Source organism: Dreissena polymorpha, chromosome 2, assembly GCF_020536995.1.
Source record: "Dreissena polymorpha isolate Duluth1 chromosome 2, UMN_Dpol_1.0, whole genome shotgun sequence".
Classification (NCBI taxonomy): domain Eukaryota; kingdom Metazoa; phylum Mollusca; class Bivalvia; order Myida; family Dreissenidae; genus Dreissena; species Dreissena polymorpha.
Window position 1 is genome coordinate 136,997,312 of NC_068356.1, and position 25,178 is coordinate 137,022,489.

Consider the following 25,178-nt stretch of genomic DNA (forward strand, 5'->3'; position numbering starts at 1 on the left):
ATTAAATAACAATAAAATGCCAAATATCTGTACCAAAATGTGTCAACCAAATAACAATAAAATGCACCCTATTGTGATCCCTCCTATTTCACACCACTGACAATAAACGGTATCCGGAGAAGTGCCCCCCCCCCCGGAGAACTGCCCCCCGGAGAACTGCCCCCTTATTTTAAAGGTGGCGGAGAGGTGCCCCCCCATCAAATCGGTAGGGGCGGAGAACTGCCCCCCTGTCAGAATTTAGTAGGCGGATATCTGCCCCCCCATCAAATCTGTAGGGGCGGAGAACTGCCCCCCGGTGTCATATTAGTTATTAGTTACGTAGTGAAAACAATACTTACGGGTAATTTTACGTTATCGCCGTACACATTTTATCCGGTAACAATTTAATTTCAGTACAAGTATATTACCATTTATTGAACTGAATAACACAAATTGTCTAGAGGCATGTGATAATACTGTTTAAGGCCCTTGGTACGCATCTGCACCACTCACTATACATGAATGCCTTGTAAAAGTCGTGTTTTAATAAGAGCGCGAAACATAGTCGAGATCCACACAGGAAACGCGTGCGTGTTAATACTGGCAATGTGTTGCAACTAAATATAGACGTGCAACTCGGTACTTATGGAGGAAAAGTTACATCGGAATTAATTTACATTATAAAGATAGTATTGACCCATGGAAAAAACGTTAATTGACATATAAAAAGTAAATTAATAGGCATGGCAAAGGCAATAATTTAGCTGACTTGAAGAAAAAAGTGAAGTGAAGTTGAATTTATAAGCAATTTATTTATGTTGTTTAGTTAATTCATGTCTTCTAGCACCTTATCCGTCGGTAGCATCGCCAGACCGTCGAGTTGTCCGCAGTTTGCATTTTGAGCAGATCATGTCGACATGCCAAACAAACAAAATCGGTAACAGTTGCTTTAATTAGCAGCTAATAAGGCAGGCAGAGAACTTGTTACCGTTAACGATAAGTACCGCGATCTTTTAATCTTTTAATTGGTAGACCGGACCGACCTTAATTGTTAAGAACTTGTTAGCTTTGAATAAAGCCGCATACGGGTTTATTATATTGAACCGTCCAAATCCGTAATTGGCGAAAACAAACAAATAAATTATTGTTTTCAGCTGGCATAAGGATGGATTAAATTGCATGCTAATTGTTTGTTTTTATTACGGGGAAAATATCAAATAATTCAGCCGCGAAAACTTTTTATTAGCAAAAAGTTATTTGTTTTTCTTTGTTCACATTGACGAAAATCACGTGATTATCAAGTTGGCGACGTGACGACGTCCATGCCGAGGCAGGTATTTTATGCCGTTTTATAACTTTTATTACTTGTACAACTTTATATTACTTTTGAAATTTCACTCAATTTCCATACATAATAGCAAGAAAGTTACTGGCGTTATTGTCATTATAATACTCGCTTTATATATCACCGCTATTTCTTTAATTAGGGGGCACTTCTCCGGGTCATCAATTCTGACAGGGGGGCAGTTCTCCGCCCCTTATTAATCAGCAGGGGGGCAGTTCTCCGCCCTATACAAAAACAGTGAGGGGGCAGTTCTCCGCCCAGTGAAAAATCTTTGGGGGGGCAGTTCTCCGGGGGGGGGGCACTTCTCCTAGAGCCACAATAAACAGATAATCTGTCACTCAGGCATACAGAGCCAAACAGGGTATTGGCTATCTAGGTGCAGATAAGGCTATTACTGATAGGGGTTACCTAGAGATAAGGCTGTAGTATGGAATGGGTTAAGCCCAGTTTTCCCATAGTGCAGATAAATTATAATTTATCAATGAATAAAAATAAAGCCATTTGAATTTGTATAATAAAAGTAACCATGATGAGTACTTATACTGATAAGTATAACTTGTTAGTCATTGAGCACTAAAATAAACAAGAGCACCGCCTTGTGGGTGCAGACCGCTCATCTATTTTCTTTTTAAAGGTGAAGGGACTCTTATTTTCAATCACAAAGGAGGGAGGGGTGGAGTGAAGAGCGGTGCATTGTGTGGGGGTGTGGACATTTATTACATTTTCTTCCAAAAATGCGAAAAAAAAGGAAAAACAAATCGGGGGTGGGGGGGGAGGGTGGAGGGGGGGGTGGGGGGGGATTCTTGGGTGCGATGGTTGGATGGTATTTCAAACATAAAATAATAAAAATAAATATTTGTGTTTTTTAACCGTTTCATAAAAAAAAATGGGGGGGGGGGTGAGGTGGGGGGGGGGGGGGTATAGTGTGAGGGTGTGGTGGTAATTTGTGAGATGATCTTAAAAAAAAAAAAAAAAAAAAATAGGGGGGGGGGGATTCGGGTGGGGGGAGGGGGGGTGGGGGGGGGATTCTTGGGTGCGATGGTTGGACGGTATTTCAAACATAAAATAATCAAAATAAATAGTTTTGTTTTTTAACCGTTTAAAAAAAAATTGGGGAGGGGGTGGGGTGGGGGGGGTATAGTGTGAGGGTGTGGTGGTCATTTGTGAGATGATCTTAAAAAAAAAAAAAAAAAAAAAAAAAAAATAGGGGGGGGGGGGGGGGGAGGGGGGGTTGGGGGGGGGGGGGGGGCACGGGCGATGGTTTGGGTGGAGTCTATTGTGGTATGTCAGGTAAGAGTAGTTTTGTCAAAGTATCAATCAAATCTAATCATAAATAAAGAAGTTATGGCAATTTTAGAGAAATTTAATAATTTGACCTTGAGAGTCAAGGTAATTCAAAGGTCAAGGTAAAATTCAACTTGCCAGGTACAATAACCTCATGATAGCATGAAAGTATTTGAAGTTTGAAAGCAATAGCCTTGATACTTAAGAAGTAAAGTGGATCGAAACACAAAATTTAACCATAATATTCAAAGTTACTAAGTCAAAAAAGGGCCATAATTCCGTAAAAATGACATCCAGAGTTATGCAACTTGTCCTTTTACTGTACCCTTATGATAGTTTGCGAGTGTTCCAAGTATGATAGCAATATCTATGATACTTTAGGGGTAAAGTGGACCAAAACACAAAACTTAACCAAACTTTCAATTTTCTAAGTATAAAGGGCCCATAATTCCGTCCAAATGCCAGTCAGAGTTACATAACTTTGCCTGCACAGTCCCCTTACGGTAGTTAGTAAGTGTTGCAAGTATGAAAGCAATAGCTTTGATACTTAAGGAATAAAATGGACCTTAACACAAAACTTAACCAAAATTTTCAATTTTCTAAGTATAAAAAGGGCACATAATTCTGTCAAAATGCACGCCAGAGTTATCTAACTTTGCGTGCCCAGTCCCCTCATGATAGTAAGTAAGTGTACCAAGTTTGAATGCAATAGCATTGATACTTTCTGAAAAAAGTGGACCTAAACGCAAAACTTAACCAAAATTTTCAATTTTCTAAGTATAAAAAGGGCACATAATTCAGTCAAAATGCACGCCAGAGTTATCTAACTTTGCCTGCCCAGTCCCCTCATGATAGTAAGTAAGTGTACCAAGTTTGAATGCAATAGCATTGATACTTTCTGAGAAAAGTGGACCTAAACGCAAAACTTAACCGGACGCCGACGCCGACGCCGACGCAGACGCCGACGCCGACGCAGACGCCGACGCCGACGCCAAGGTGATGACAATAGCTCATAATTTTTTTTCAAAAAATAGATGAGCTAAAAATTCTTCTACTGCATTTTTTCGTAAGTACTTGCGTATCTTACATCAGATAATCCTAACTTAAATACATAAAAGTTTGAGAGAGTCAATATCAAGGGTGGAAAATAAGTTTGATGGCATTTTCGTCTGGGATGCATATGTCCGCTTGACTAAACACAACAGCTTGCTGGCATATTTATTGTACACATAATATTCACGGGCACTGATTGGGTTTTAATTACATTAACTTTGATGTCTAAAGAATTTGCTTCTCTTTGTAACTTGTTATGTCACGTCTTCTTTGTAGTACAGAACAATTGTTTTGGTCCCAATAAATTAATGGGTATAGATGCTGTTTGATCAATTATAAAGAGTTCAATTTTGTAAAGACTTAACAATGATATTAATTCTATACACTGGCTTAAGACATTACTAACAGCTATCCTATTGATAAATTTGGTTTACTGGATCTTGATTCCTTGGCATTTTGTTTTCCCAGTCATAAAAAAGTCAATGACAGCCCTTAGCCCATCTAAAAAAAGGGGGAGGGTTGGGCGTAGGGCAAGCCACCCTGTGATAAACCCACAAGCTACAAAACGCCATTTGAGACCACAGGCGAAGAGGATGAAATTAATGAAATTAATTGTTACAATATACTTTTTATATGTATTTAGAATGAATAATTAATAAGCCTGTCTGCGTTATTCTTGAAAAATTGCATTTTTAAATATTGTTTAAACATATTCAGTAATTTATAGCCTTGCATTATCTCCCGCCTGTCTCCTATATTCCAAAGTGCTTTAATGCACATGCTCTTGGGTTTCATAACTCAGATTCAGTTCTGACATGCCCTGTGCCAGGTCACAGCAGGGGCTGAAATTACCGTATTTTACCATGCATAGCGCGCGGTTTTTTACCTTCAAATTTCAAAATAAAAATTCAGTGCGCGTAATACATTGACACAACGCTTTCCTGGTTGCTAAATTGCAAAAAATCCATTTCATAATCGTAAATCTTCACAATCGCCGCCATTTTTGTTATTGCAGAAAACTACACCCTATAATGTTATAGACTGAAGGGGCCGTTGTCGAAACAACATATAGCGGGAAAGGTTAGGAATGAACGGGGTAGTAACAGTTTTGACAAAAATTAAAAGATGAAAAAAATGTCTTTGTTGGTGTTTTCTCACTTCTTCATTGATTGTTCATTAAAAAAAATCGAGCTATATCGATCCCCGTGCGTCGCGGTATTGTTTGTTAAAGTTTTTGTTGTCATGAAAACTCGTTGATTTACAATGCAAAATGTCTTATTTGAACTGAGGCTAATTATTTCAATCATATTTTTCAACTTCGCTTTTGCTTTAGTTTAATGTTAGCAATTCCGAAAATTTGCACTCTATGTGAATTGACAGTTTGACGTCATCAAAGGAAAGCCGCTTCCTGTCTGAAGCAATAAAGCGACAAGTTTCTCGCCGACAAAATTGGCTTCCTTTGTCTAGCAATCAACATGCCGAACCAATTGTGTGTTTGTTCCTCAATGGCAATCGTCCAATTAAATAATAGCACGTGCAAAGCTCCGCCTTCGAACCTTTTGAAGAGAACGGAGGTGGAGTTCAACGGTTAATTGAGCAAGTGTATTACGTAGGTTGAGTTCCGATTTGCCGAAATTACTCGGCCCTAAGCATTGAAACGACGAATACGTTTATCAATCATTTTCCGATCTCTGCATAAATATGCTACTGTGCGAGTATACTACGTAGGTTACAAACCAACAATAGAGATATAGACTCGTTTTATTTTCTTTCAATAGAGACAAACAAATGATATTTGTCAAATGGCTTTACGCCAATAACGCCAACTGTATGGAATTGAGCGTTCGGGTGTATTGTTTGTCTCACTATAATATCAACTAGACGCAGTGAAGGCGCGAAATACCGGGTCAAACTGGATTAAATGGGGAGCATCTCTTAATGGGGAAATATTTAAGTCGATGAAAAATAAAATGGGATCCACGGACGATTTGCGTAAAATTGGACATTGCGATGTTGCGGGTCTGCAGAAGAAGATGTCATACGATGTTGTGAGCGGCAGGTAATGAAAATGTTACACTGTTCAAATGTGAGTAAAAGGTAATGGTGGTTCGAATTTAACGCGCAGGGGTCTTGAAAAAACACGCGCAGTGCGCAGCAATAAGGACATATCGGTGTTCACGAGAGAATAATCTTAAAAATTATCAAAAAATATAGTGCTATGCAACCCGTGCTCCTGATCGTAAAAACGCTCCCTACTTTAAAACAAAAAATTAAGCGCCCGAAAAACTCAGATTAAATGATTGCGCAATATAAGAATGGCGGCCATTTTCGGCCAAATTTTCGGGTTTTTGGTCTTGAATTCTTTTTTTCTCCATTTTGGCTTTAAAAAATCGCATGCGCGTTATACATGGTAGCGCGTTATACATGGTAAAATACGGTATATTGGAATCATAGACATCACAGGGGCATGTCTTTTGTGAACAACTAAATAGCTTGAAATTTCAGCTATAATTCAAATTTCGTCCCAAATTATGTAAGTCTTGTATGCAAAGTAGGTAGGCGTGCTGGGACGCACTCCAGGTCCTCACATAAATCCACCTCAAGTGCAGGACATCATAAAATTACAAATACACATTACAACTGGGGCATATCTACTTGATTATTGGGGATTTGTAATAAATATCAGTAAAAATGCCAAAACACATCCAACAAGATCTTAAGCAGAATGTTGCTTCCCAATACAATGTTAACAAACTATCAATAAAGAAAATAATTTTGTGTTATAAAGTGTACAGCAATTTTATGTTGAAAATCATAGAGGTTAGTTCTTAAACTGAAAAACCTTATCAGCAGAAATTGAAGGTACTGCTAACACCCTATTGGATGTGCAGTACATGAGGTTTTGTTGTATATGGACATGGTGCATTATTGAAACATAAGTAATTTAGTCAGCAAATTATGTGTGTGTGTGTGTGTGTGTGTGTGTGTGTGTGCCAGGGGGGGTGGGGGGCGGTCATAGTAAATCTCTAAAACAGTTAAATACAACATGTCTAAATCCCATATTTTGTCTTAATCAGCGTTTAATAACTTAAATAAAATGCAGTTGGTGATGATGATGATTCTGCCTGGACTTAATTTGTAATAAGAAGAGACTTACCTTTAAAGGGGCCTTTTCATAGATTTTGGCATGTATTGAAGTTTATCATTAAATTCTTTATATTGATAAATGTAAACATTAGATCTGAAAAGCTCTAGTAAAAATCAAGATTACAATTAATGAAAGAAACAAAATTAAACATCAACTTGGGTCGAGCCACTGACCCCTGGAGTAAAAGTCTATCGCTTAGAACGCTAGGCCATCTGTGCTCATACTATGATTGTTGTATTTTTTACTTAATATAATTAATCCTCGTAGTGTCGCATAATTTAACGACAAAAACAAAACTCTCCAAATTATTTAATCGTTTCCCGTTGCAACGCTTTATCATTTTCAGGTTTTTAAATCGTCAAAAGATGCATATGATGGATATTTTAGAGCATCAGGTAAATGTGCAGTATTACTGTTTCCTCACAAATATCATAACTAAAACGAAAATTTGCGAATTTGAAATAATATTTGTTAATTTTATTGTCAATTAAGTAGAAGATTTCTTTAAAGAAAAGTCCTTCAAAGTGAAAAGTGTTGTCCCTGATAAGCCTGAACAGACTGCACAGGCTAATCTTGAACAACAATTTACGTACATTCATTTAGCACAGTTCTCCCAAAACGTAGCTCATATTATGATGACAAATCCAGAATCAAAACAAATCTAGGTATCTGGTACAAGAGATGTGACCTTGTTCCTACATCAATCTGTATGATATCTGCAGCTTGAAGACATATCATATCTCTTGAAGCAATATCACCTGGTCAGTGGTTGGGTATGAATCATCCTATTAACACAAATACTATACTTTTTTCACTACACCTGGAGAAATCAGAGCTATTTTACTTACCATTCTATCAAATGTCATATTTTTTTGCAGGTTGCATTTATCTCTGATTAGCAGATGCAGACTGCACAGGCTAATCTGGGACAACACTTCAGGCATGTGCATAAAACCATAATTTCGTATAGTGAGGCTTATTTGCAAGTGTCGGAAATAGACAGTTGAATATTCAAATACATATTTTTGTGTGATAAATAAAACAAATATAATGGGACATAATTACATTGTAAATTGAAACTGACAAATACAGAGCTGTAAATTTTGTAACGCCCCAAAACTGCATGGTATAGGCTGTGCACTCGTATATTAACATGTATGTAACACATAAAGTACTTTAAAAAATAGTGCATTAGGGCCTAAGAACAAAATTACAAATAGTTTCAAACTTTGATCTGTCATTTCACCCTTATAAAGCAGATATTTTGAATAAAGAACACTCAAGCATAAAAGATGTACAAACATTGTGGAACCCTAAGTATTTGATAGAACTCATTAAGATTTTTGGCAAACCCATACTATGTTTTCCTTGTTAACCATAGGAAACATTTTGAATAGTCTGGTTCCATTATTGTCAGAATGTAATTCATATGGTATGTAAGAATTTCTGACAGAAAATGAATTGTCCATGAAAAAACTAGCATGGTTCAAACAGAAATCTCAAACCTAAATTCAAGCACTTTTCAAGGATTTGTTAAGGCCAAATTTGCATTTTCAAGGCCAAGAACCGTACGTTAGTTTCCTTTAAAAAAATGCATTTTCAAGCCAGATTAACACAGTAATATATCATTTATTTGCTCAAACACATTAAACTTATTTCACAAAATAACTCATACATGTTATTTCTAGTTATTACATACAAATACATGTTATCCATCCTTAACTCAATGAGTCTCACATATGTATTTACTTTTTAAAGATATTACAAACAAACACATTGTCTCTTTCTATGCTCACATCAAACAGACTAGTTCATTTCATTTAAACAGAAGTCAGTTACTATAACATTTTGTATTTCACGGGGCTGTTGTTGTTTATGTCTGTTTTAGATTCAACAGTTTTAACAATAGTCTGCTAAAATGTCGTCTGCTGAATTTATAAAATTAGCATTTTCTTTGATTTTTTTCAAAGAATACTATCAGAGTAGCAAACAGTTTGGATCCTGATGAGACGCCACGTTCTGTGGCGTCTCATCTGGATCCAAACTGTTTGCAAAGGCCTTCAAAATTCGGTTCCCCGCACTGAAAGGGTTTAAGCCCCGTTTTCCCAGAGCCAGGTTTAATAGCTAGAACCATGTATATCCATGCCAAGTTTAAATAAACAGCTGGTGAATTAATGAGATACCCAGCCAGTATGGCTTTATCAGTAGGATCTTTTGACATGGAAAGTGGATTATCTTCCTCTTCATAAACTTCCTGTGTGAGATGTAAATTTTCAATTATCAGGGCTCAGCACTAGGGCTGTTACCAAGCTCAGTGCAAGAAGGTTGTAGATGATGTGTTCTGTGTGCCTTTGATGGCTTCTTCTTGTTCCATGTGCCTAGAGGAATGTCATTTTGTCTGGCCCACTTGTGGTCAATTAAATTCACTGATAATCAGCTTGGAGCAAATTGAAATGAGGACTTGTATGGCCCCTGCACTGTTACTTATGATGGAACAGGAATTACTAACAACAGATGGCGACGCTAATATTCTAGGGCTTCAGATTAGAAAACAAATTTTATTAGAATGGTTGGTCTGCTGTTATGCATAAGTATGATGGATGTTTTTTGTAACTGTTTTGAGACTGACTGAAATAATATTGTTTTTTTAGGTTTACTGTTGTATCAAAGGCATTATGTTTGTTTGTTTCTTCATTTTTTGTTCTTTTTGATAGTTGCATTTTATGTAATAGTGTTTATCAGTGTTTCAATCATTGTATTAGGAAAGCTTAAATAAAGCACTCCAGAGAGCAGAGGATCAGACCGCACATTGTCTGAAGATCCTTACAGGAAACTTAACCCATTTATGCCTAGTGGACTCTCCCATCCTTCTAAATTGGATCAATTTATTTTCAAAATTAGGTATGTCTAGTATATTTATTTCTATATTTAGAATATTATTTACAGAAATTCCTATAAGCAAACAGCGCAGACCCTGATGAGACGCCGCATCATGCAGCATTTCATCTGGGTCTACACTGTTTGCCAAGGCCTTTTTTCTAGACGCTTGAGGCATAAATGGGTTAATAGGTTTAGTAAATACATGGCCAATTGAACTCTGCAACATGAATCTATTAGTAAACTGTTGCAGTTCTGTCTAATCAAAATGATATACCTGTTGTGTTAATTTGCACCTTGTGAACAGTAGTTGCTATTTTGATCTTTTCCAAAACAATTTCAAAAGAAAATGTGTCTGCTTGTAAATTTGGCCTAAGTGCTATGACAGCATATTAGGTTTGCATTTTAAATTTATGTTATAATATGTAACAAAAAACTTTTTTTTTTTTTTTATAATTGTGTTATATTTCAAGTATTTTACAACAAAAACAAGGGCTGTTTGTAAAACATGCATGCCCCTCAAATGGGCTGTAAGTTGTAGTGGCAGCCATTGTGTGAATATGTTTTTTGTCACTGTGACCTTGACCTTTGACCTAGTGACCTGAACATCAATAGGGGTCATTTGCCAATCATGATCAATGTACCTATGAAGTTTCATGATCCTAGGCGTTAGCGTTCTTGAGTTATCATCCGGAAACCATTTTTCTGTTTCGAGTCACTGTGACCTTGACCTTTGACCTAGTGACTTGAAAATCAATAGGGGTCATCTGCCAGTCATGTTCAATGTACCTATGAAGTTTCATGATCCTAGGTGTAAGCGTTCTTGAGTTATCATCCGGAAACCTTTTTTCTGTTTTGAGTCACTGTGACCTTGAACTTTGACCTAGTGACCTGAAAATCAATAGGGGTCATGTGTGAGTCATGATCAATGTACCTATGAAGTTTCATGATCCTAGGCATAAGCGTTCTTGAGTTATCATCCGGAAACCATTTTACTATTTGGAGTCACTGTGACCTTGACCTTTGACCTAGTGACCTCAAAATCAATAGGGGTCATCTGCGAGTCATGAGCAATGTATTTTTGAAGTTTCATGATCCTAGGCCTAAGCGTTCTTGAGTTATCATCCGGAAACCATTTGGTGGACGGACCTACCGACCTACCGAGATGTGCAAAACAATATATCCCCTTCTCTTCGAAGGTGGGCATACAAAAAACATAACACAAAGTATTTCATGTACAGCATTTTGATGGGTACATAAATGTAATATAATAAATATAATTGTAGTACATTCAACATACATTCATATCACATTATACAATACAAACTAAATTAATGTTGAATATAAGTATGTATATCAATTAACATAAAATATTGCACATTTGATGTCACGTAATCGTTCATAGTTCATAGGTGACACGTAGTTACTAACAATGTTCATTACTCTTAAATTACCAGTGTGTAGCCTATCATTCGATATCTCGTCATGCGCATAATGCCAAGATGACGAGTTTTGCATTAACTACCATTTTCTCGTGCCGCGCATGGGACCAGTCGGTCCCTCTCTATTTATTTTAATTTCTCTGCATAATATAGGATAAAATATTCAACAACACCACATATCAGTTTCTAGTCCAATTTAATGTCTAACATACTTAATATTTTCGGTTATACAAATACAGTCTGATAGCTACATGATCGTATCTTTTTCGATCCGTACACCTCCAAGTCTAAACGCTAACTCCTCCGCGGAGTGCCGCTCTCCTTCCAAACATCCCCATTTTGCCCCCAAATTAATTTGCATATTTTTCTTTTAAACTTTTGATTGGTCCTCAGCTAGTATGGTTATTATTCATTGGTTGATTCGTCAGAATATTCTAGAAGGAACACTTTTTCATGTATTCACTTGCTTGGCGGATATACTAAAATTTAATCAATATATATTGGTACTAATCAATTTTTATTGATATAGAGTAATTCTGTTACTTTCGTCAGTACTATAACTTTTGTACCCCAGACAATAGGTGACCTTTTCATCTGTGCTGTTTATTGACCATGAGTGTTACTTATAATCTCGTATCTATATGCCGACTCTGGACTCAATGTGTTCTTATTTGGATTTAATCAGGTCTGACTTTCCATGTTATTGATTCCAATTATACCCCACCCTGAGTGTGTTTGCTTTCTTACTTTAAATAAATCTTAACCAGGTCTTAGTTTTGTAAATACCTCCCATTATTAATTGTTCAGACTTTATCTTAACATTGCATATATACATTATTTGAATATACATATTATCCTTTTTAATTTCTATCGTAAGAATAAAGTCATAAGAATAAACGATAAACGATATGTTTGCATACTCGCTACTGATATACTTGTCAATATTTCGTACATAAAGAAAACCCAAATATTTCACCCAATTTCTCATCATTATTTGACATTGAGAATAAAACAGAAAGTGCTGAATTGCATTGTATACGGAAATCTGATAATGCAGAGTTTACAATGACAACAAATAAATATGTTATAAGCATTATTTATATTATGAGTTATGATTGGTTATGTCATTATATGAGATGTCAGTAAATATTTTAACCAGAGACCATATTTTAAATTCTTCTTCTGATCTAACTGTATTTCTGTAAATTTCAAAAGTTTGTTTCATACTGATTACAAGTCCGTAGTTTGAAGGAATTCTGTTTTTTTTCTTTGACAATAAAAGATATACCGTTTAAGCTCTAGGCATACTATTTTAAATCATTCATTTTTGGATTAATAATTCCAAGTACTAGATCCTGACATGTAATGTGAATAGGTATGCTTGGTCTACTTCTACGAACAATATCAATAACAAAGGACATGGTTCACTAACCACCAAAAAACGCCCCAAAAATCAATGAAATCAAATTTTCAAAAATGTCATTTTTTTATTTTGTATTCATCTTCTATAACATTTAAATTGCACAAAAAGTCAAATTTTATAAGTGTGCCTTGTTTTCAATTGTAAAAAAAATCATGATAAAAGACTACATCACACACAAGAAAATGGCGAATTTACACTAAATTTCTTTGTTTCATCAACAAATAAACTGTCAGCGCACGAGAACACCATGACAAACTTTGTCTTAAGCAATAACAAAAACAACAAAAGACAAAATACTATATTTTTGTGACGGTGTTATTACGCGCTCATATCTAACTTTAAAAAGAATGTGTAACCCAGTGCTGATCTCCGAGAACCCACCATGCTTGATTGAACCTATCTTTTTAACCCTATATTAAAAAATACTGCTTAAAATACCACTTATTACCGAAATTTATTAGAGGTTTTAAGTCTGAAATGGCAAAATAATGATCTTATCAATGTTGGTGTTAAAAAAAGAAGCCATAAAAAACGATTTTGTGTAAGCGCCATTCGAAAATAACTGGGTACGAATAGCGTCGGTATCCAATGTAAACAAAGTGCAGACGACGCGTTTTCCAATAGTCGGATATACCCGATATCTTGAAGGTAAGTTGGCATTTAGATAAACAATTATTTTTTCTATTCAAAAAATGATGGTTTACCCATTTCATGGTCCATAATTATGGCTTACTGTATCTATGTTATAATCCATTCGAGCGATCATAAACGATATCACTGTTAAAGTGGATATATACTGGTTAGCGAGTAGTGCTCGGACGTCATAAAGAGCTTTGTTTAATAACTTTCTTAATAATACGAAATCTTTTTTTTTAAGTTACTGATACATTCTGGGTTCTTCATTTACAAGCAAGAGCAAACAAAACAATGTTTGATGTGCGCATGCATTTGTACGAGGGCTGTATTTGGGGTCATTAAAGGGAGGTAATTTTCCACTGTACAGAAGTACATGTGTTTACCGGACATTTATAAAAATTGAGTTATTGGAAACACATAAAAGTTAATATGAAACATTCCTGAACACGTTCAGATAACGTAAATACATTAATTTGATAATGGAATATGTCGTCTTATGCGTGTGTAAATAGAGTTTAATGTGTTTTCCAATATCGGTGCAAACAAAGATCTATTAATAAACACGTAGATCTATATTTAAAGATCTTTGATCAAACGATAATATCCTTTTTCAATGGAGAAAATCCAAACAGTGAGTATTTAATGTTAACTGAGATTTTCTGCTATTTCTTTGAAATGTTTACTAGGTACATTTTGCAAGCAATTCAGATATCTGTATACAACAAAAAGTGTTTGAGTGTCAGCAACATCAGTTTGTGGTTAAAAAAATATTGTAAAGTAAAATAATCTGCCTATTGTAGTAGACCAACGAAAATCACAAGCGCACGGATAGGGTTTCGGTACAGTCTCCGCGATTTAAAGCGAAAAAGTGCTGATTTTAACATTCAAATCTGCTCATTTTGGAAGATGTTGTAAACATTACGATAAATATGTTATTAAACTATTCATAATTGCAATTTCTTTGCGAGATAAATTGTGTGTTACTGAAGATGAAAATGTACTCTTTTATTAGCTGAGAAATCTAATTTTACTCACAAGTTAACTATAACTATACTGTATACTTACCACAATTATTGATCACCGTGGCGCAATGGATAAGATACTCAATTTCTTTTGCTCTACGTCCAGGCTATCCGAGATCGTACCCGCGTAGATTTCGTTTCTAAATCTTATTTTAATTTCAGGATGGTGAAAGCCTACAAATGCATTTGCTGTAATAAGCGTGCAAAACCAAAAGATCGTCGTCCATTGACTGACACTGTTAAAAACTATCTGCGAAGGGTCATGCCTGCTGTAGATCCAACAGACAGTGATGTCATTTGTTTTCAATGTCGTGTCAAAAGCTACAAGAATGCCCCAAAGCCTAGGCAATGTTCAGACAACATCAGCAATGATCCTGACTACCAACCCCAACCATCTTCATCCAGACAGCCATTTAGCCCATTATCAGTAAGTAGCCCTTATATCTATTTACAGTGCTTTTACATCTGTAAAATAGTATGTAAAAGAATCTTAAATCCTATGCAGTCTTTAAAAAAATACGTATCTTCAGCTTGTTACAATTGTTCATCGTCGGATACCCACGGCTGCTGATTACGCTCCGCTCAAACATTACTTAGGAATGGAGAGTAACGTAATGAATAGACCAGTGGTGTCCGACGATGAACAATTGTAACAAGCTGAAGATACGTATTTGTTTAATACGATGACATTTGTTATGATCTTTTATTGGAAAACCGACGAAAGTTACAACAATAATGTAGTTAAATCAGTCTGGTTTAAACGTCTGTTTGCGTTGTATTAACGAATAAAACACTCCACTAATTCTAAAACACGGTCTTTCTTTTCTTTTTCTCAGATCACCCTGCAAATTCCATCATCCATAAGAAGCCATTCCAGATGTTTTATATGTAAGCGCCCAGGTCCAAAACTGATCTCATTGCCAGCAGACGGTCGTTTATCCACCTTTATAGATCACAACATTATTATTTCCGCGGATTCCAGATGTTGTCCATCTCACGTCTATGAAGGGACATTGACCGAGACAGCTTTAAAGGATATGAAGACTATTACAGAGACATCTCAAATGAATAGAACAGGCGTCAATGACTTGTTACAAAAAATTAGAAAGCTTTACCAACAACAGTCAAGACATTTGAATTTTGACAATTTAAGTGATGCAGATTGTCAGTCACTTACGAAGCTAAATCGAGCACAGTTTGAAGATCTTTATAATCATCTTTTTGACAAGATAAAAAACACCCCAAATAGATCCATCAAAACCAGTATTGGCATATTCTTATGCAAACTGTGTTCCGGTATGTCCAACAGGCTGTTATCGACGATCTTTGGAACCACAAAGTCCAGTATACGCCGTGCAGTATCAACGGTAAGGCATGCATTCATGCGCGGTTTTGTGCCTCTGTATCTTGGCATTGACAGTGTCACTAGGGAATCGCTGATAAATGAACATACAAAGCCTTTAGCGAAGAAGCTGTTTGGAAACCAGGAAGAGAGGTTAATTCTTATTTTGGATGGTACATACATCTACATCAATAAATCAAACAACTTTCAGTTTCAGCGCCGTTCATTTAGTTTGCATAAGGGAAGGCCATTAGTGAAGCCCATGGTAGTTGTCACAACAACTGGACATTTTTTGACAATAGTAGGCCCGTACATGTCAGACAGCAAGAACAATGACGCAGCAATATTAAATCACATGTTGAAGACAAACATAGATGATATTAGGGGGCTTTTGAGAGAAGGGGATGTATTTGTTGTAGACCGAGGGTTCCGAGATGCGTTACCCCTGTTAAAGGACCTCGGAATTAATGCTGAAATGCCAGCCATTATGCAGAAAGGAGAAAAACAATTGACTACGGGAGAAGCCAACGCGAGTCGACTAGTAACGAAAGTAAGTATTACACTTACAAGTTATATTTTAATTTTAAATTACTCTTGCCGGAAAGCCCGTAATTTCTTAACAATCAAACATGGTTAACCTATATCAATCCCCATTTCATGTTTTAACACATCTGTAGGAGATGTTTAAAAACAATTTACAAAAGGATATATTGTGCATAAAATTAGCAATTGGTCGCAAAGATTTCTATACAAAATATGCTCAAATGCGGAGGACATGGGGCTTATTTGGACTTATATATGTTCGTCTGTATGTCTGTCTGTCTGCATATCCGTCATCTGTCGACACACTTTTGTTTTTGTATATCTAAGTGAGGCGTCAACAGAATCCAATAAAATGTCATATTATATACAATTAAATATCGTGCATCCGCCTGACATTTTGTTTGTTGGATGCATTTTAAAATGGATTGCCTTACAAGGCACCATAAATGAGTATTAATCACATTTTGTGATAGTTCAAGTTTTAATGTGTATAATGATAAGTCGTTTTCTTTATTTATGATTTTCTTTTGATAAACCTTACAATCCCGACAAGTCACGAACCCAAACTTGCAAAAGCATAGATTGCCATTTTTATAATAATCTCTCATTATCATTTCACAGATCAGATGGGTGGTCGAATCGGCAAACGCTAGAATCAAGAGATTCAAATATTTAGATCATGTGATGCCAATTAGCCAGCTGCCATTTATTGGTGACTTTGTTAGAATTGTTTGCGCCATCTCAAACAAATACTTCCCCCCTCTAAGTTCCCCAGACCAAGTCAAACAAGATGAATTGATCGCCAAAAAGATGCTGCAACAAAATGAAAAAGAAAACGAGCTGAAAATGTTAGTAGAAGAGAAAGGTCTTGCTAGGAAAAAGACAATTTGGCGGCCTATTGAAGATTGTGAAGTACAGGGATTTCCGCGTTTAAGTGATGAACAGCTAAGTCAACTAACACTTGGTGTTTACCAATTGCGTTTGAGTTCCAGCTACATGCAAGAGCATACAACTGGAAATTGTGACATTAAAGTGCATGTTCACGAGCAAAGTTTGATTTCTGCAAAATTGCAAAGTCGCCATACATCTAGCAGAAGGTACATGCTGTGGATACGTCACAGTGAGGATATGGTCGAATCATGGTACTGCCAATGCAAGACTGGATCGCGAGTGGTTGGAATGTGTTCACACATTGCAGCCGTAGTCTGGTTCTTGTCTGCCGGTAGATATCAGCAAAAGGAAAGTTTAGAGGTTCGAGATTGGGGAAAGTACCTGTCTGACGCATCGGCAATTCGTATTGATGATTCAAGTTCTAGCGAGAGTAATAGTAGATAGTGCTACTGGTATAACATTTAAATAATTAGTTACTTAACATATGTTGATATCTATATAATTCATCAAACAGATGAAGGGTTGCTTTGGCTATTTCTTTATTAATTGTTTATATTTCTGATCATTCTCGTTAACGCTAATAGCTATGAACTGTCTTCTTTTTCACTCTAGCGTGTAAATGGAGATGAAGGCCGTTGTAACATAAAATATAGATAAAAGTATGCTACTGAATTATGAAATGAATGTTATCGGTCAGGGGTTATGAGAATTGACAAATCTACGAGGAATACCGTTCCGTACCGTTCAGTTACAACGAACGTTCGCCAATCATCGTTCGTTTCCAATTCGGTCTCATTGAACGATTGGTTTCGCTATCGATCTACCTCCCGAAAGGGTTCGCGAAATATAGCAAACGTTCGCTGTAACTGAAGCTGGATTGGTCATTGTCGGCTCGGGTACTACTTACATGTACCCTGGGTACTCTTAATTATACGTACATGTACCCCGGGTACAATTAATTTAACGCTTAATCGGTCGTTGTCGGCTATTTTCTTAAATTAATTATATCTACATTTATGTTAATTTTCTGTGAAATGGCCTTTATGTTATTGAAACTCGTACCCAAAAAGCATGTTGATGCAGTTTTTATAAACAGAAGTTTGTTTAAGATTATCAGTAGCGTTTTAACGACATCGGATTTTGGACTGGAATACAAATCGGGTAAGTCTAATATCGACCGGGTACGATTAAGTATATTTACCGTACCCGGGGTACATGTAAGTATACTTTAGAGTACCCGGGGTACATGTAAGTAGTACCCGATCTGACAATGACCACTCGAGTGTAACTGAACGCAATAGACTTTGGTTTCGCTAGCGAACTACCTCCCAAGAGGGTTCGCTTCGGTTCGCGGCGAACCGAGCGTTCAATAGCAGTACGTTCGCAAACGTTCGCTGTAACTGAACGCACTAGAGTGTCACGCCACAACTAAGTATAATAAAATTATATTTATCTAGTAACTCTTCATAAATATTTTAAATGAAAAAGGCTTTATTTTCATGAAAGAGACTTACACCTTCAAATGTATTTGACCGGAAACTGGGACGCATGTAAATACCGATTTTTCTCAAATACACAAGTTGACTGTTAATTCTACTCGCCTAATTCTTCTTATCGAAAGAAATTGACAAAATATACGAGAAGTGTACCCTTAGGGCTATAATGAAATGGAAATCTATAATTAGCCTTATTTACCAAAAAAATCTTTAAACAAAATCCGATATAGATTGATCTAGACAATGTTTTGACAGTGGAAAATGTAACATAAGCGCAAACGTAATTAAGCGCAATAACGGCATGTTAAATGACTTCATAAATGAGCGCCATTTCGTTGTGTTACTAGGGGTTGTTTATTCGCCAATTTTGACGTCGTAGTTAAGTATATTGCAAAACGAACGTCATTTTTAAAAAATAGACACATTGCAATAATTACAGCATAAATATTGGGAAAATCTGAGGTTGGGCGTTTTTTGGTGGTTAGTGAACCATGTCCTTTAATAACTTCCTGGGTATGTGGACAGTACCAGAACAAGTGCATTATATTTTCAACTTTCAAATGACAGAATGTACATACATTATTAGCCACAATTGTCATTTTGAACATTAGGGATTTTGTCCCCAATATTCTGTGGACTATTCTGAACTGGAGCCATCTGATATAAGTTTCTTTAGTTATATTGAATACAAGTGCATGTACTTTTTTCCATTCAATATTTAAAAATGTTGAATTCCAGTTAGTATCACAAGCTGGAATGTCATTGTTTTTAATCTAAATGTTTTATAAATATGTTTCTCTTCTTTAGGGCTGGCTACTATTTTTTTTACGTAAGTTGGTAATATAGGTCCTTGAGTGTTTTTGTCAAAATTTGGCAGGTCTTCAAAATTGTCAATGTATTTCTTTATTATGTTTATTAATCCTTGGTACAATAGGAAGTTTATGTTTGTTCCAACGTGTGTATTCAAAGATTCTTTGGAAATAAAGCAGTTTCTTTCTACCATTATGTCTCTCACAAACCGAATACCTCTTTCATATAGACATTTTATATAGATATAGCTATTGCTAATTTTAAAATTATGATTATAAAAAAGAGGCATATCCAGAATATCATCACAATTCAATATTGGCAGCTTTTCAATATTTCAATATATAGTTTTTCAAAACATCAAGCCAAAATTTATTTTTTAAGTGCAAGCATATTTTTTCGGCATACATTTTACCAGTATTGAATACTATTTTAAAATCTATTAACGATCTAGCCAGTGAATAACAATTTCCTTTGTAACAAAAAACTGTTTATTTGCCATATTGTTTATAGTCGACCTTTATTTAAAGCCATGGATGGTTTTATGTAATATGCAAGGGGATGTTAATAACATTTACCACACATATCAGGGATATTCTTTAACCAATTTATGCCTAGCGTCTAGAAAAAAGGCCTTGGCAAACAGCGTCTCATCTCATGATGCGGCGTCTCATCTGGGTCTGCGCTGTTTGCTTATAGGAATTTCTGTAAGAAATATTTTAAATATAGAAATAAATATACTAGACATCCTTAATTTTGGCAATAAACTGATCCAATTTAGAAGAATGGGAGAGTCCACTACGCATAAATGGGTTAATCAACTGGTCTCTTTGTCTGACCACAAGTGTGTCTTGTTTACTTTAGTCTGGGGCATAATTTTGAATTTATTTAACCCATTTATGCCTAGTGGACTCTCCCATCCTTCAACATTGGATCAATTTATTTTCAAAATTAGGGATGTCTAGCATATTTTTTTTTATATTTAGAATATATCTTACAGAAATGTCTTTAAGCAAACAGCGCAGACCCAGATCAGATGCCGCATCATGCAGCGTCTCATCTGGATCTACACTGTTTGCCAAGTCCTTTTTTGTAGACGCTAGGCATAAATAAGTCAAGTTACCAACTTCAAACTTCATACATGGTTCAACTAGTTTTAAGGAAGAGTTCTGTGCAATAGAAGCATTGTTTTATGGAGTTAATGCCCTTTGCCCGTAGCCCTTTTCCAGTATGAAAATGTTCTTGAAGATATGGAGTTGCAGTTCTTGTTGTATAAGAAATCATGTGGCTTGCATGTGTGGACACTGAAATTAGTATCCCATGCTCAATGTCATTTTGCACATATATGAAAAACTATATAAAAAAAATCAGAAATAAATAAACTGTGCTTTGGGAAAATAGGGCTGAATGTACATGTGTAACGTATTGCCTCAGATTTATAGCCTGTTAATGAGTCCGCACAGGCTAATCAGGGACAAAACATGCAGCTTTTATGGTATTATTTGTTTAAAGGAAGTTGCTTCTTATGGATAATCCACTCAAGGCAGAAAGTGTCGTCCCTGATTGAATGCACAGGCTAATCTGGGACGACAGTTTTACTTTACGAAAGTGCATTAAGCCCCATTTTCCCATTTCAAGGCTCAAATGAATATTGAAAGATGTGAAAATTTAGTGAGTGCAATGCAGAATCTTACCTGCAATCTGAAAGGATGCACTGAATCATATCTTCGCACATGTATTTGTAAATAATTTTATGATTTTCTTATCATGGTTCAAACCATCAGTATCTGGAATCTAATCAGGGCCTGATTATTTTGTTGACAGAGGTATTAGTAGTATTGACAGTTCTGTAGATTATTGTGGTATAGGATTACTTGATCACAAAATAATGGATGTAATTAATGCATTAACAGTCATTGAACAGATAGATACCAAAGTGGGCATCAAAGGAATTTCAAGGGATTTAAGGGGTTAGGGGTCTATGGTTGACCCTTCTGCCTTTAGTAAGAGTATTGTATTACATGTGAAACAAATGTTACTAAATTGATAAGCAGACTAAATGCATGTGATAAATTGAGTCGTGTTCTGAGAAATCTGGGCATAATGCATGTGAGTAAAGAGTCGCCCCAGATCTAAGACTGTGCAGACGGCACAGGCTAATCAGGGACAACACTTTCCACCTAATCTTGTTTTTCAGTAAGGAGGGACTTCCTTGAAACTAAAAATACCATAAAAGCGGAAAGTGTCGTCCCTGCAGACTGCACAGGCTAATCTGGGACGACACTTTGCGCACATGCATTATGCCCAGTTTTCTCAGAACACGACTCAATTTTAGTTCCAGGTTAGCCTGTCCTGTCTGCTTATCGTAATCAAGGATGACACTTTCGGCTTTTATGGATTTTTTTCATCAAATTGATGTTTTCATGTTTCCGAGTCTATCATGGAAACATATTGTTTTTTCCATGTCTGTCTGTTGGTTTGTTTGCATCAAACTTTAACATTGGCCATAACTTTTGCAATATTGAATATAGCAACTTGATATTTAGCATACATGTGTATCTCATGGAGCTGCACATTTTGAGTGGTGACAGGTCAAGGTCATCCTTCAAGGTCAAAGGTCAAATATATGGGGGGACATAGTGTTTCACTAACACATCTTGTTTCTAAATGAAAATTTAGTATAGGTGGAAAGTGTTGTTCCAAATTAACCTGTGTAAACTGCACAGTCTGATCTATGACAATTATTTTACCCACATGCATGAAGTCAGGTTTTCCCTAGAGACCTTTACATTTATCAATTAAATGCATACCAAGTCATAAAATTGGCTTTTAGTCTTTGTAACCCCAATCTAATTGGTTATAATAGCGTATTGAAAAAAAGAAAGCTTGTTATTATGTTGACATTAGCATTATGTCATAAGCATGATTTGATGCATTTGTATGTTAGTACAGAGCTCTAGATAAGGATTTGTGAAATTAGTACCGGTACTGCCACTGACAGAAAGAAAAGGAGTAACGCTGAAAATCAATTAGTACCTGTACTACCATATCCAAAAATACAGGTAGTACTGTACTACCTGTGTTCTTGGATATTGAAGGGTGTATAACTGACTTTTCAGAAACATTTGCAACAATTATAATAAACATATTTAGCTTCTTTAATTATGATGCAAATACAAAACACATTAACACTCATAACTAAATACTATTTCTTCATTTTTATTGACAAAAACTCAAGCCAACACGTAAACTAAGTAATAGAACACTAATATCACTGTCAGAAAAGCTTAAACAAACACTTCAACTGTCTGTAATACAGTCAATCTGATATTAACATGTTTTAGCCTTTTTCCTAGGTTTACATGCTTCACGAAGTCTTTTCTTTCTCCTTTTCTTGTCACTTAACCATTTTTTCACTGCTGGCACTGGATCAAACTGCTGCAGCTGTGGTCCAAGCATACTGATTTTAAGAAGAACATCAAGTTTATCTGTACTTAAAGAAGCTCTGTATTTAACCTTAAGTCTATTCTGGGCACTAAAAGTACGTTCGCATTCTACGCTAGACACTGCCATAACAAGTGCAATAGATGCTAAAATAGCAAAATTTGGCATTAACATTCTATGATGGAGGATAATTTTCTTACAAAGTTTCTGTGTACTATAAGACCTATATGCCCCTTCAATCATTCCTTCCAGTCTGGGTCACTCACTTTTAAGTTTTTCAGGATTGAGAAGAGGGGGGATGACTCTTCTATCTTCAACTAAGTTGTTGATGTCACCTTCAATCACAACTACCTACTTTTCATACCCATAAAATTGACCTAGACTTGCTACAGCATTTGCCCTTTCATCACATGGAGTACAGTTAACAGTGCTTGGTTCCAATACGTTTGATAAGTCTGTAAAAATGTCACCATCTTCCTTCCTCAACCTACCTCTTATGATTTTTTTAAGTCTGTCAATGTAACACCCCTTCAACCTTTCAAATTCATCAGGCATTGTCACCTTGTACATTAACTCATCGTTGTTGTTATACTTAGCAACGCCATTTTCTACCTGAATTCTTGCTTTCATATCTGTAACACAAGATCCATCAGCTGATGAAAGCTTATCTAGTTTATTTACAGTTCCGTCTATTTGTGTCTGTACCTCAGAGAAAACTAACGTGGCTTTCTGAAATTCACAACTTAGAATGGCTAATTCTGAATGTATGTCAAGCATTAAGGCAGTTACCATGGCAGTTTTATAATTACTAAAGTACTTATACAAGCCTTTTGCAACAGGATTTTTCTCAGCGGCAAATTTACTTAATGTTGCAAGAATAGCCCCATAACATTCAAAAAACATTTTACAGCATTTCTAAGACCCAGCCATCTGATTGCATGTGGTTCTTTGACTGTCAAATAAGGTACCTTTAAATATTCCTGGATATCATGCAGAGCTTCAGTCCTATTAGAAGAATTACTCATAAACACGTACAGGTCATTGAATTTTGTCTTAAACTTTGTAAGGTAATCATCTTTGTTCATGGAGTCAACACAAGCTAAATTCAACCTGTGAGCAACACAGACGTGAGTACATGTGGCAAAAGGTGAGTACTTAGATTTTAACTGAATTCCAACTCCAGTTTTCCTGCCAGTCATCACCGCAGCCCCATCAGTGGCGAGACTGGAACACTTGGATAGACAAATGCCTAATTTATCAAACTGTTCTACAATACAGTTAACAATTGTATGACTTTTACCATCTTTCAACTTAGCATTCAATAAAAACTTACTGACTGCCTCTCCATTTTTTTCATATCTAATACATATAGAAAGATGTTTTTCAACACTAACGTCTGTGCTCTCATCTATCATAATTGCATATGTTGGCGAAGAATTTATTTCTGAAACAAGATTTTTTGTAAGTATTTTACTGATTGATTTAAGAATGTCATCTACAGTAACCCAACTTAAATTTTGATAATCAAGATCAAGACCATTCTGCTTCTGCAAAGCTAATAAACTGTTCACTTTCTCAGTTGGGAGTTCCTCTTTCGCCACTGTGTACACGGTATTAAATAAGATTCTATCTTCTTTGGACACAGATGTAGATGGCATTTCACTATCGGACTCGGACACATCATTTTCTATGCTGCCATTTTGCTGAATCTGTTTTTTGTGTAGATATTCACAGGCAATGTTGTGCTCATTGCAGCTACCATGTTTTTTCACAGTTGATATCTGTATGTCACCAGAACCTAAAAGTAAATTTTATGAAACAATATTTTTTCATGACAACAAAAAATATAAAAGAATATTGATAGATTTTGTTTTCATTTTATTTGGACATTCTTCATAAAAGTACATGTTGACAACATATACTTTTTAATTTATGAAGAATTTGCACAAACAATTATATTACAAGTGAGGTCTATCTATTATCTTGTTAGAGAAAATTATAAAATCTTAACCCTTTCAGTGCTGAAACCAAAGTTTTAAGGCCTTTGCAAACAGTTTTGATCCAGATGAGACGCCACAGAACGTGGCGTCTCATCAGGATCCAAACTGTTTGCTATTCTGAAAGTATTCTTTGAAAAAAATTGAAGAAAATGCTAATTTAAGAAATTCAGCAGACGACATTTTAGCAGACCACACATTTCCCAGCATGCAAAGGGTTAAAATCGGATCCTTTGGGAACATAGAAAACAACAAAGCAATAAAGGTATTGAATCATGAAAATTCAATTGAATTGTTAATTGATAGCCTGATGAGTGGTAATGGAAAGTGCAATGTCACTGGCACCCCGTAGAACCAGGTCTATAGCACCTGACAAGTGCTAAGCAACCTTAACATCTTACACAGTGTCATGAGCATTTAATAACAATTAGCTGCTGTTGTCACAAGTT

At 35.9% G+C, this 25,178-nt stretch overlaps 1 protein-coding gene across 1 annotated transcript in view; it reads right to left on the bottom strand.

Annotated features, from left to right (window-relative positions):
- The window catches only part of LOC127869128 (uncharacterized), a 291,724-nt gene that overhangs the window by 121,853 nt on the left and 144,693 nt on the right, over positions 1-25,178 (bottom strand). The gene's annotated exons all lie outside the window — the stretch shown is intronic.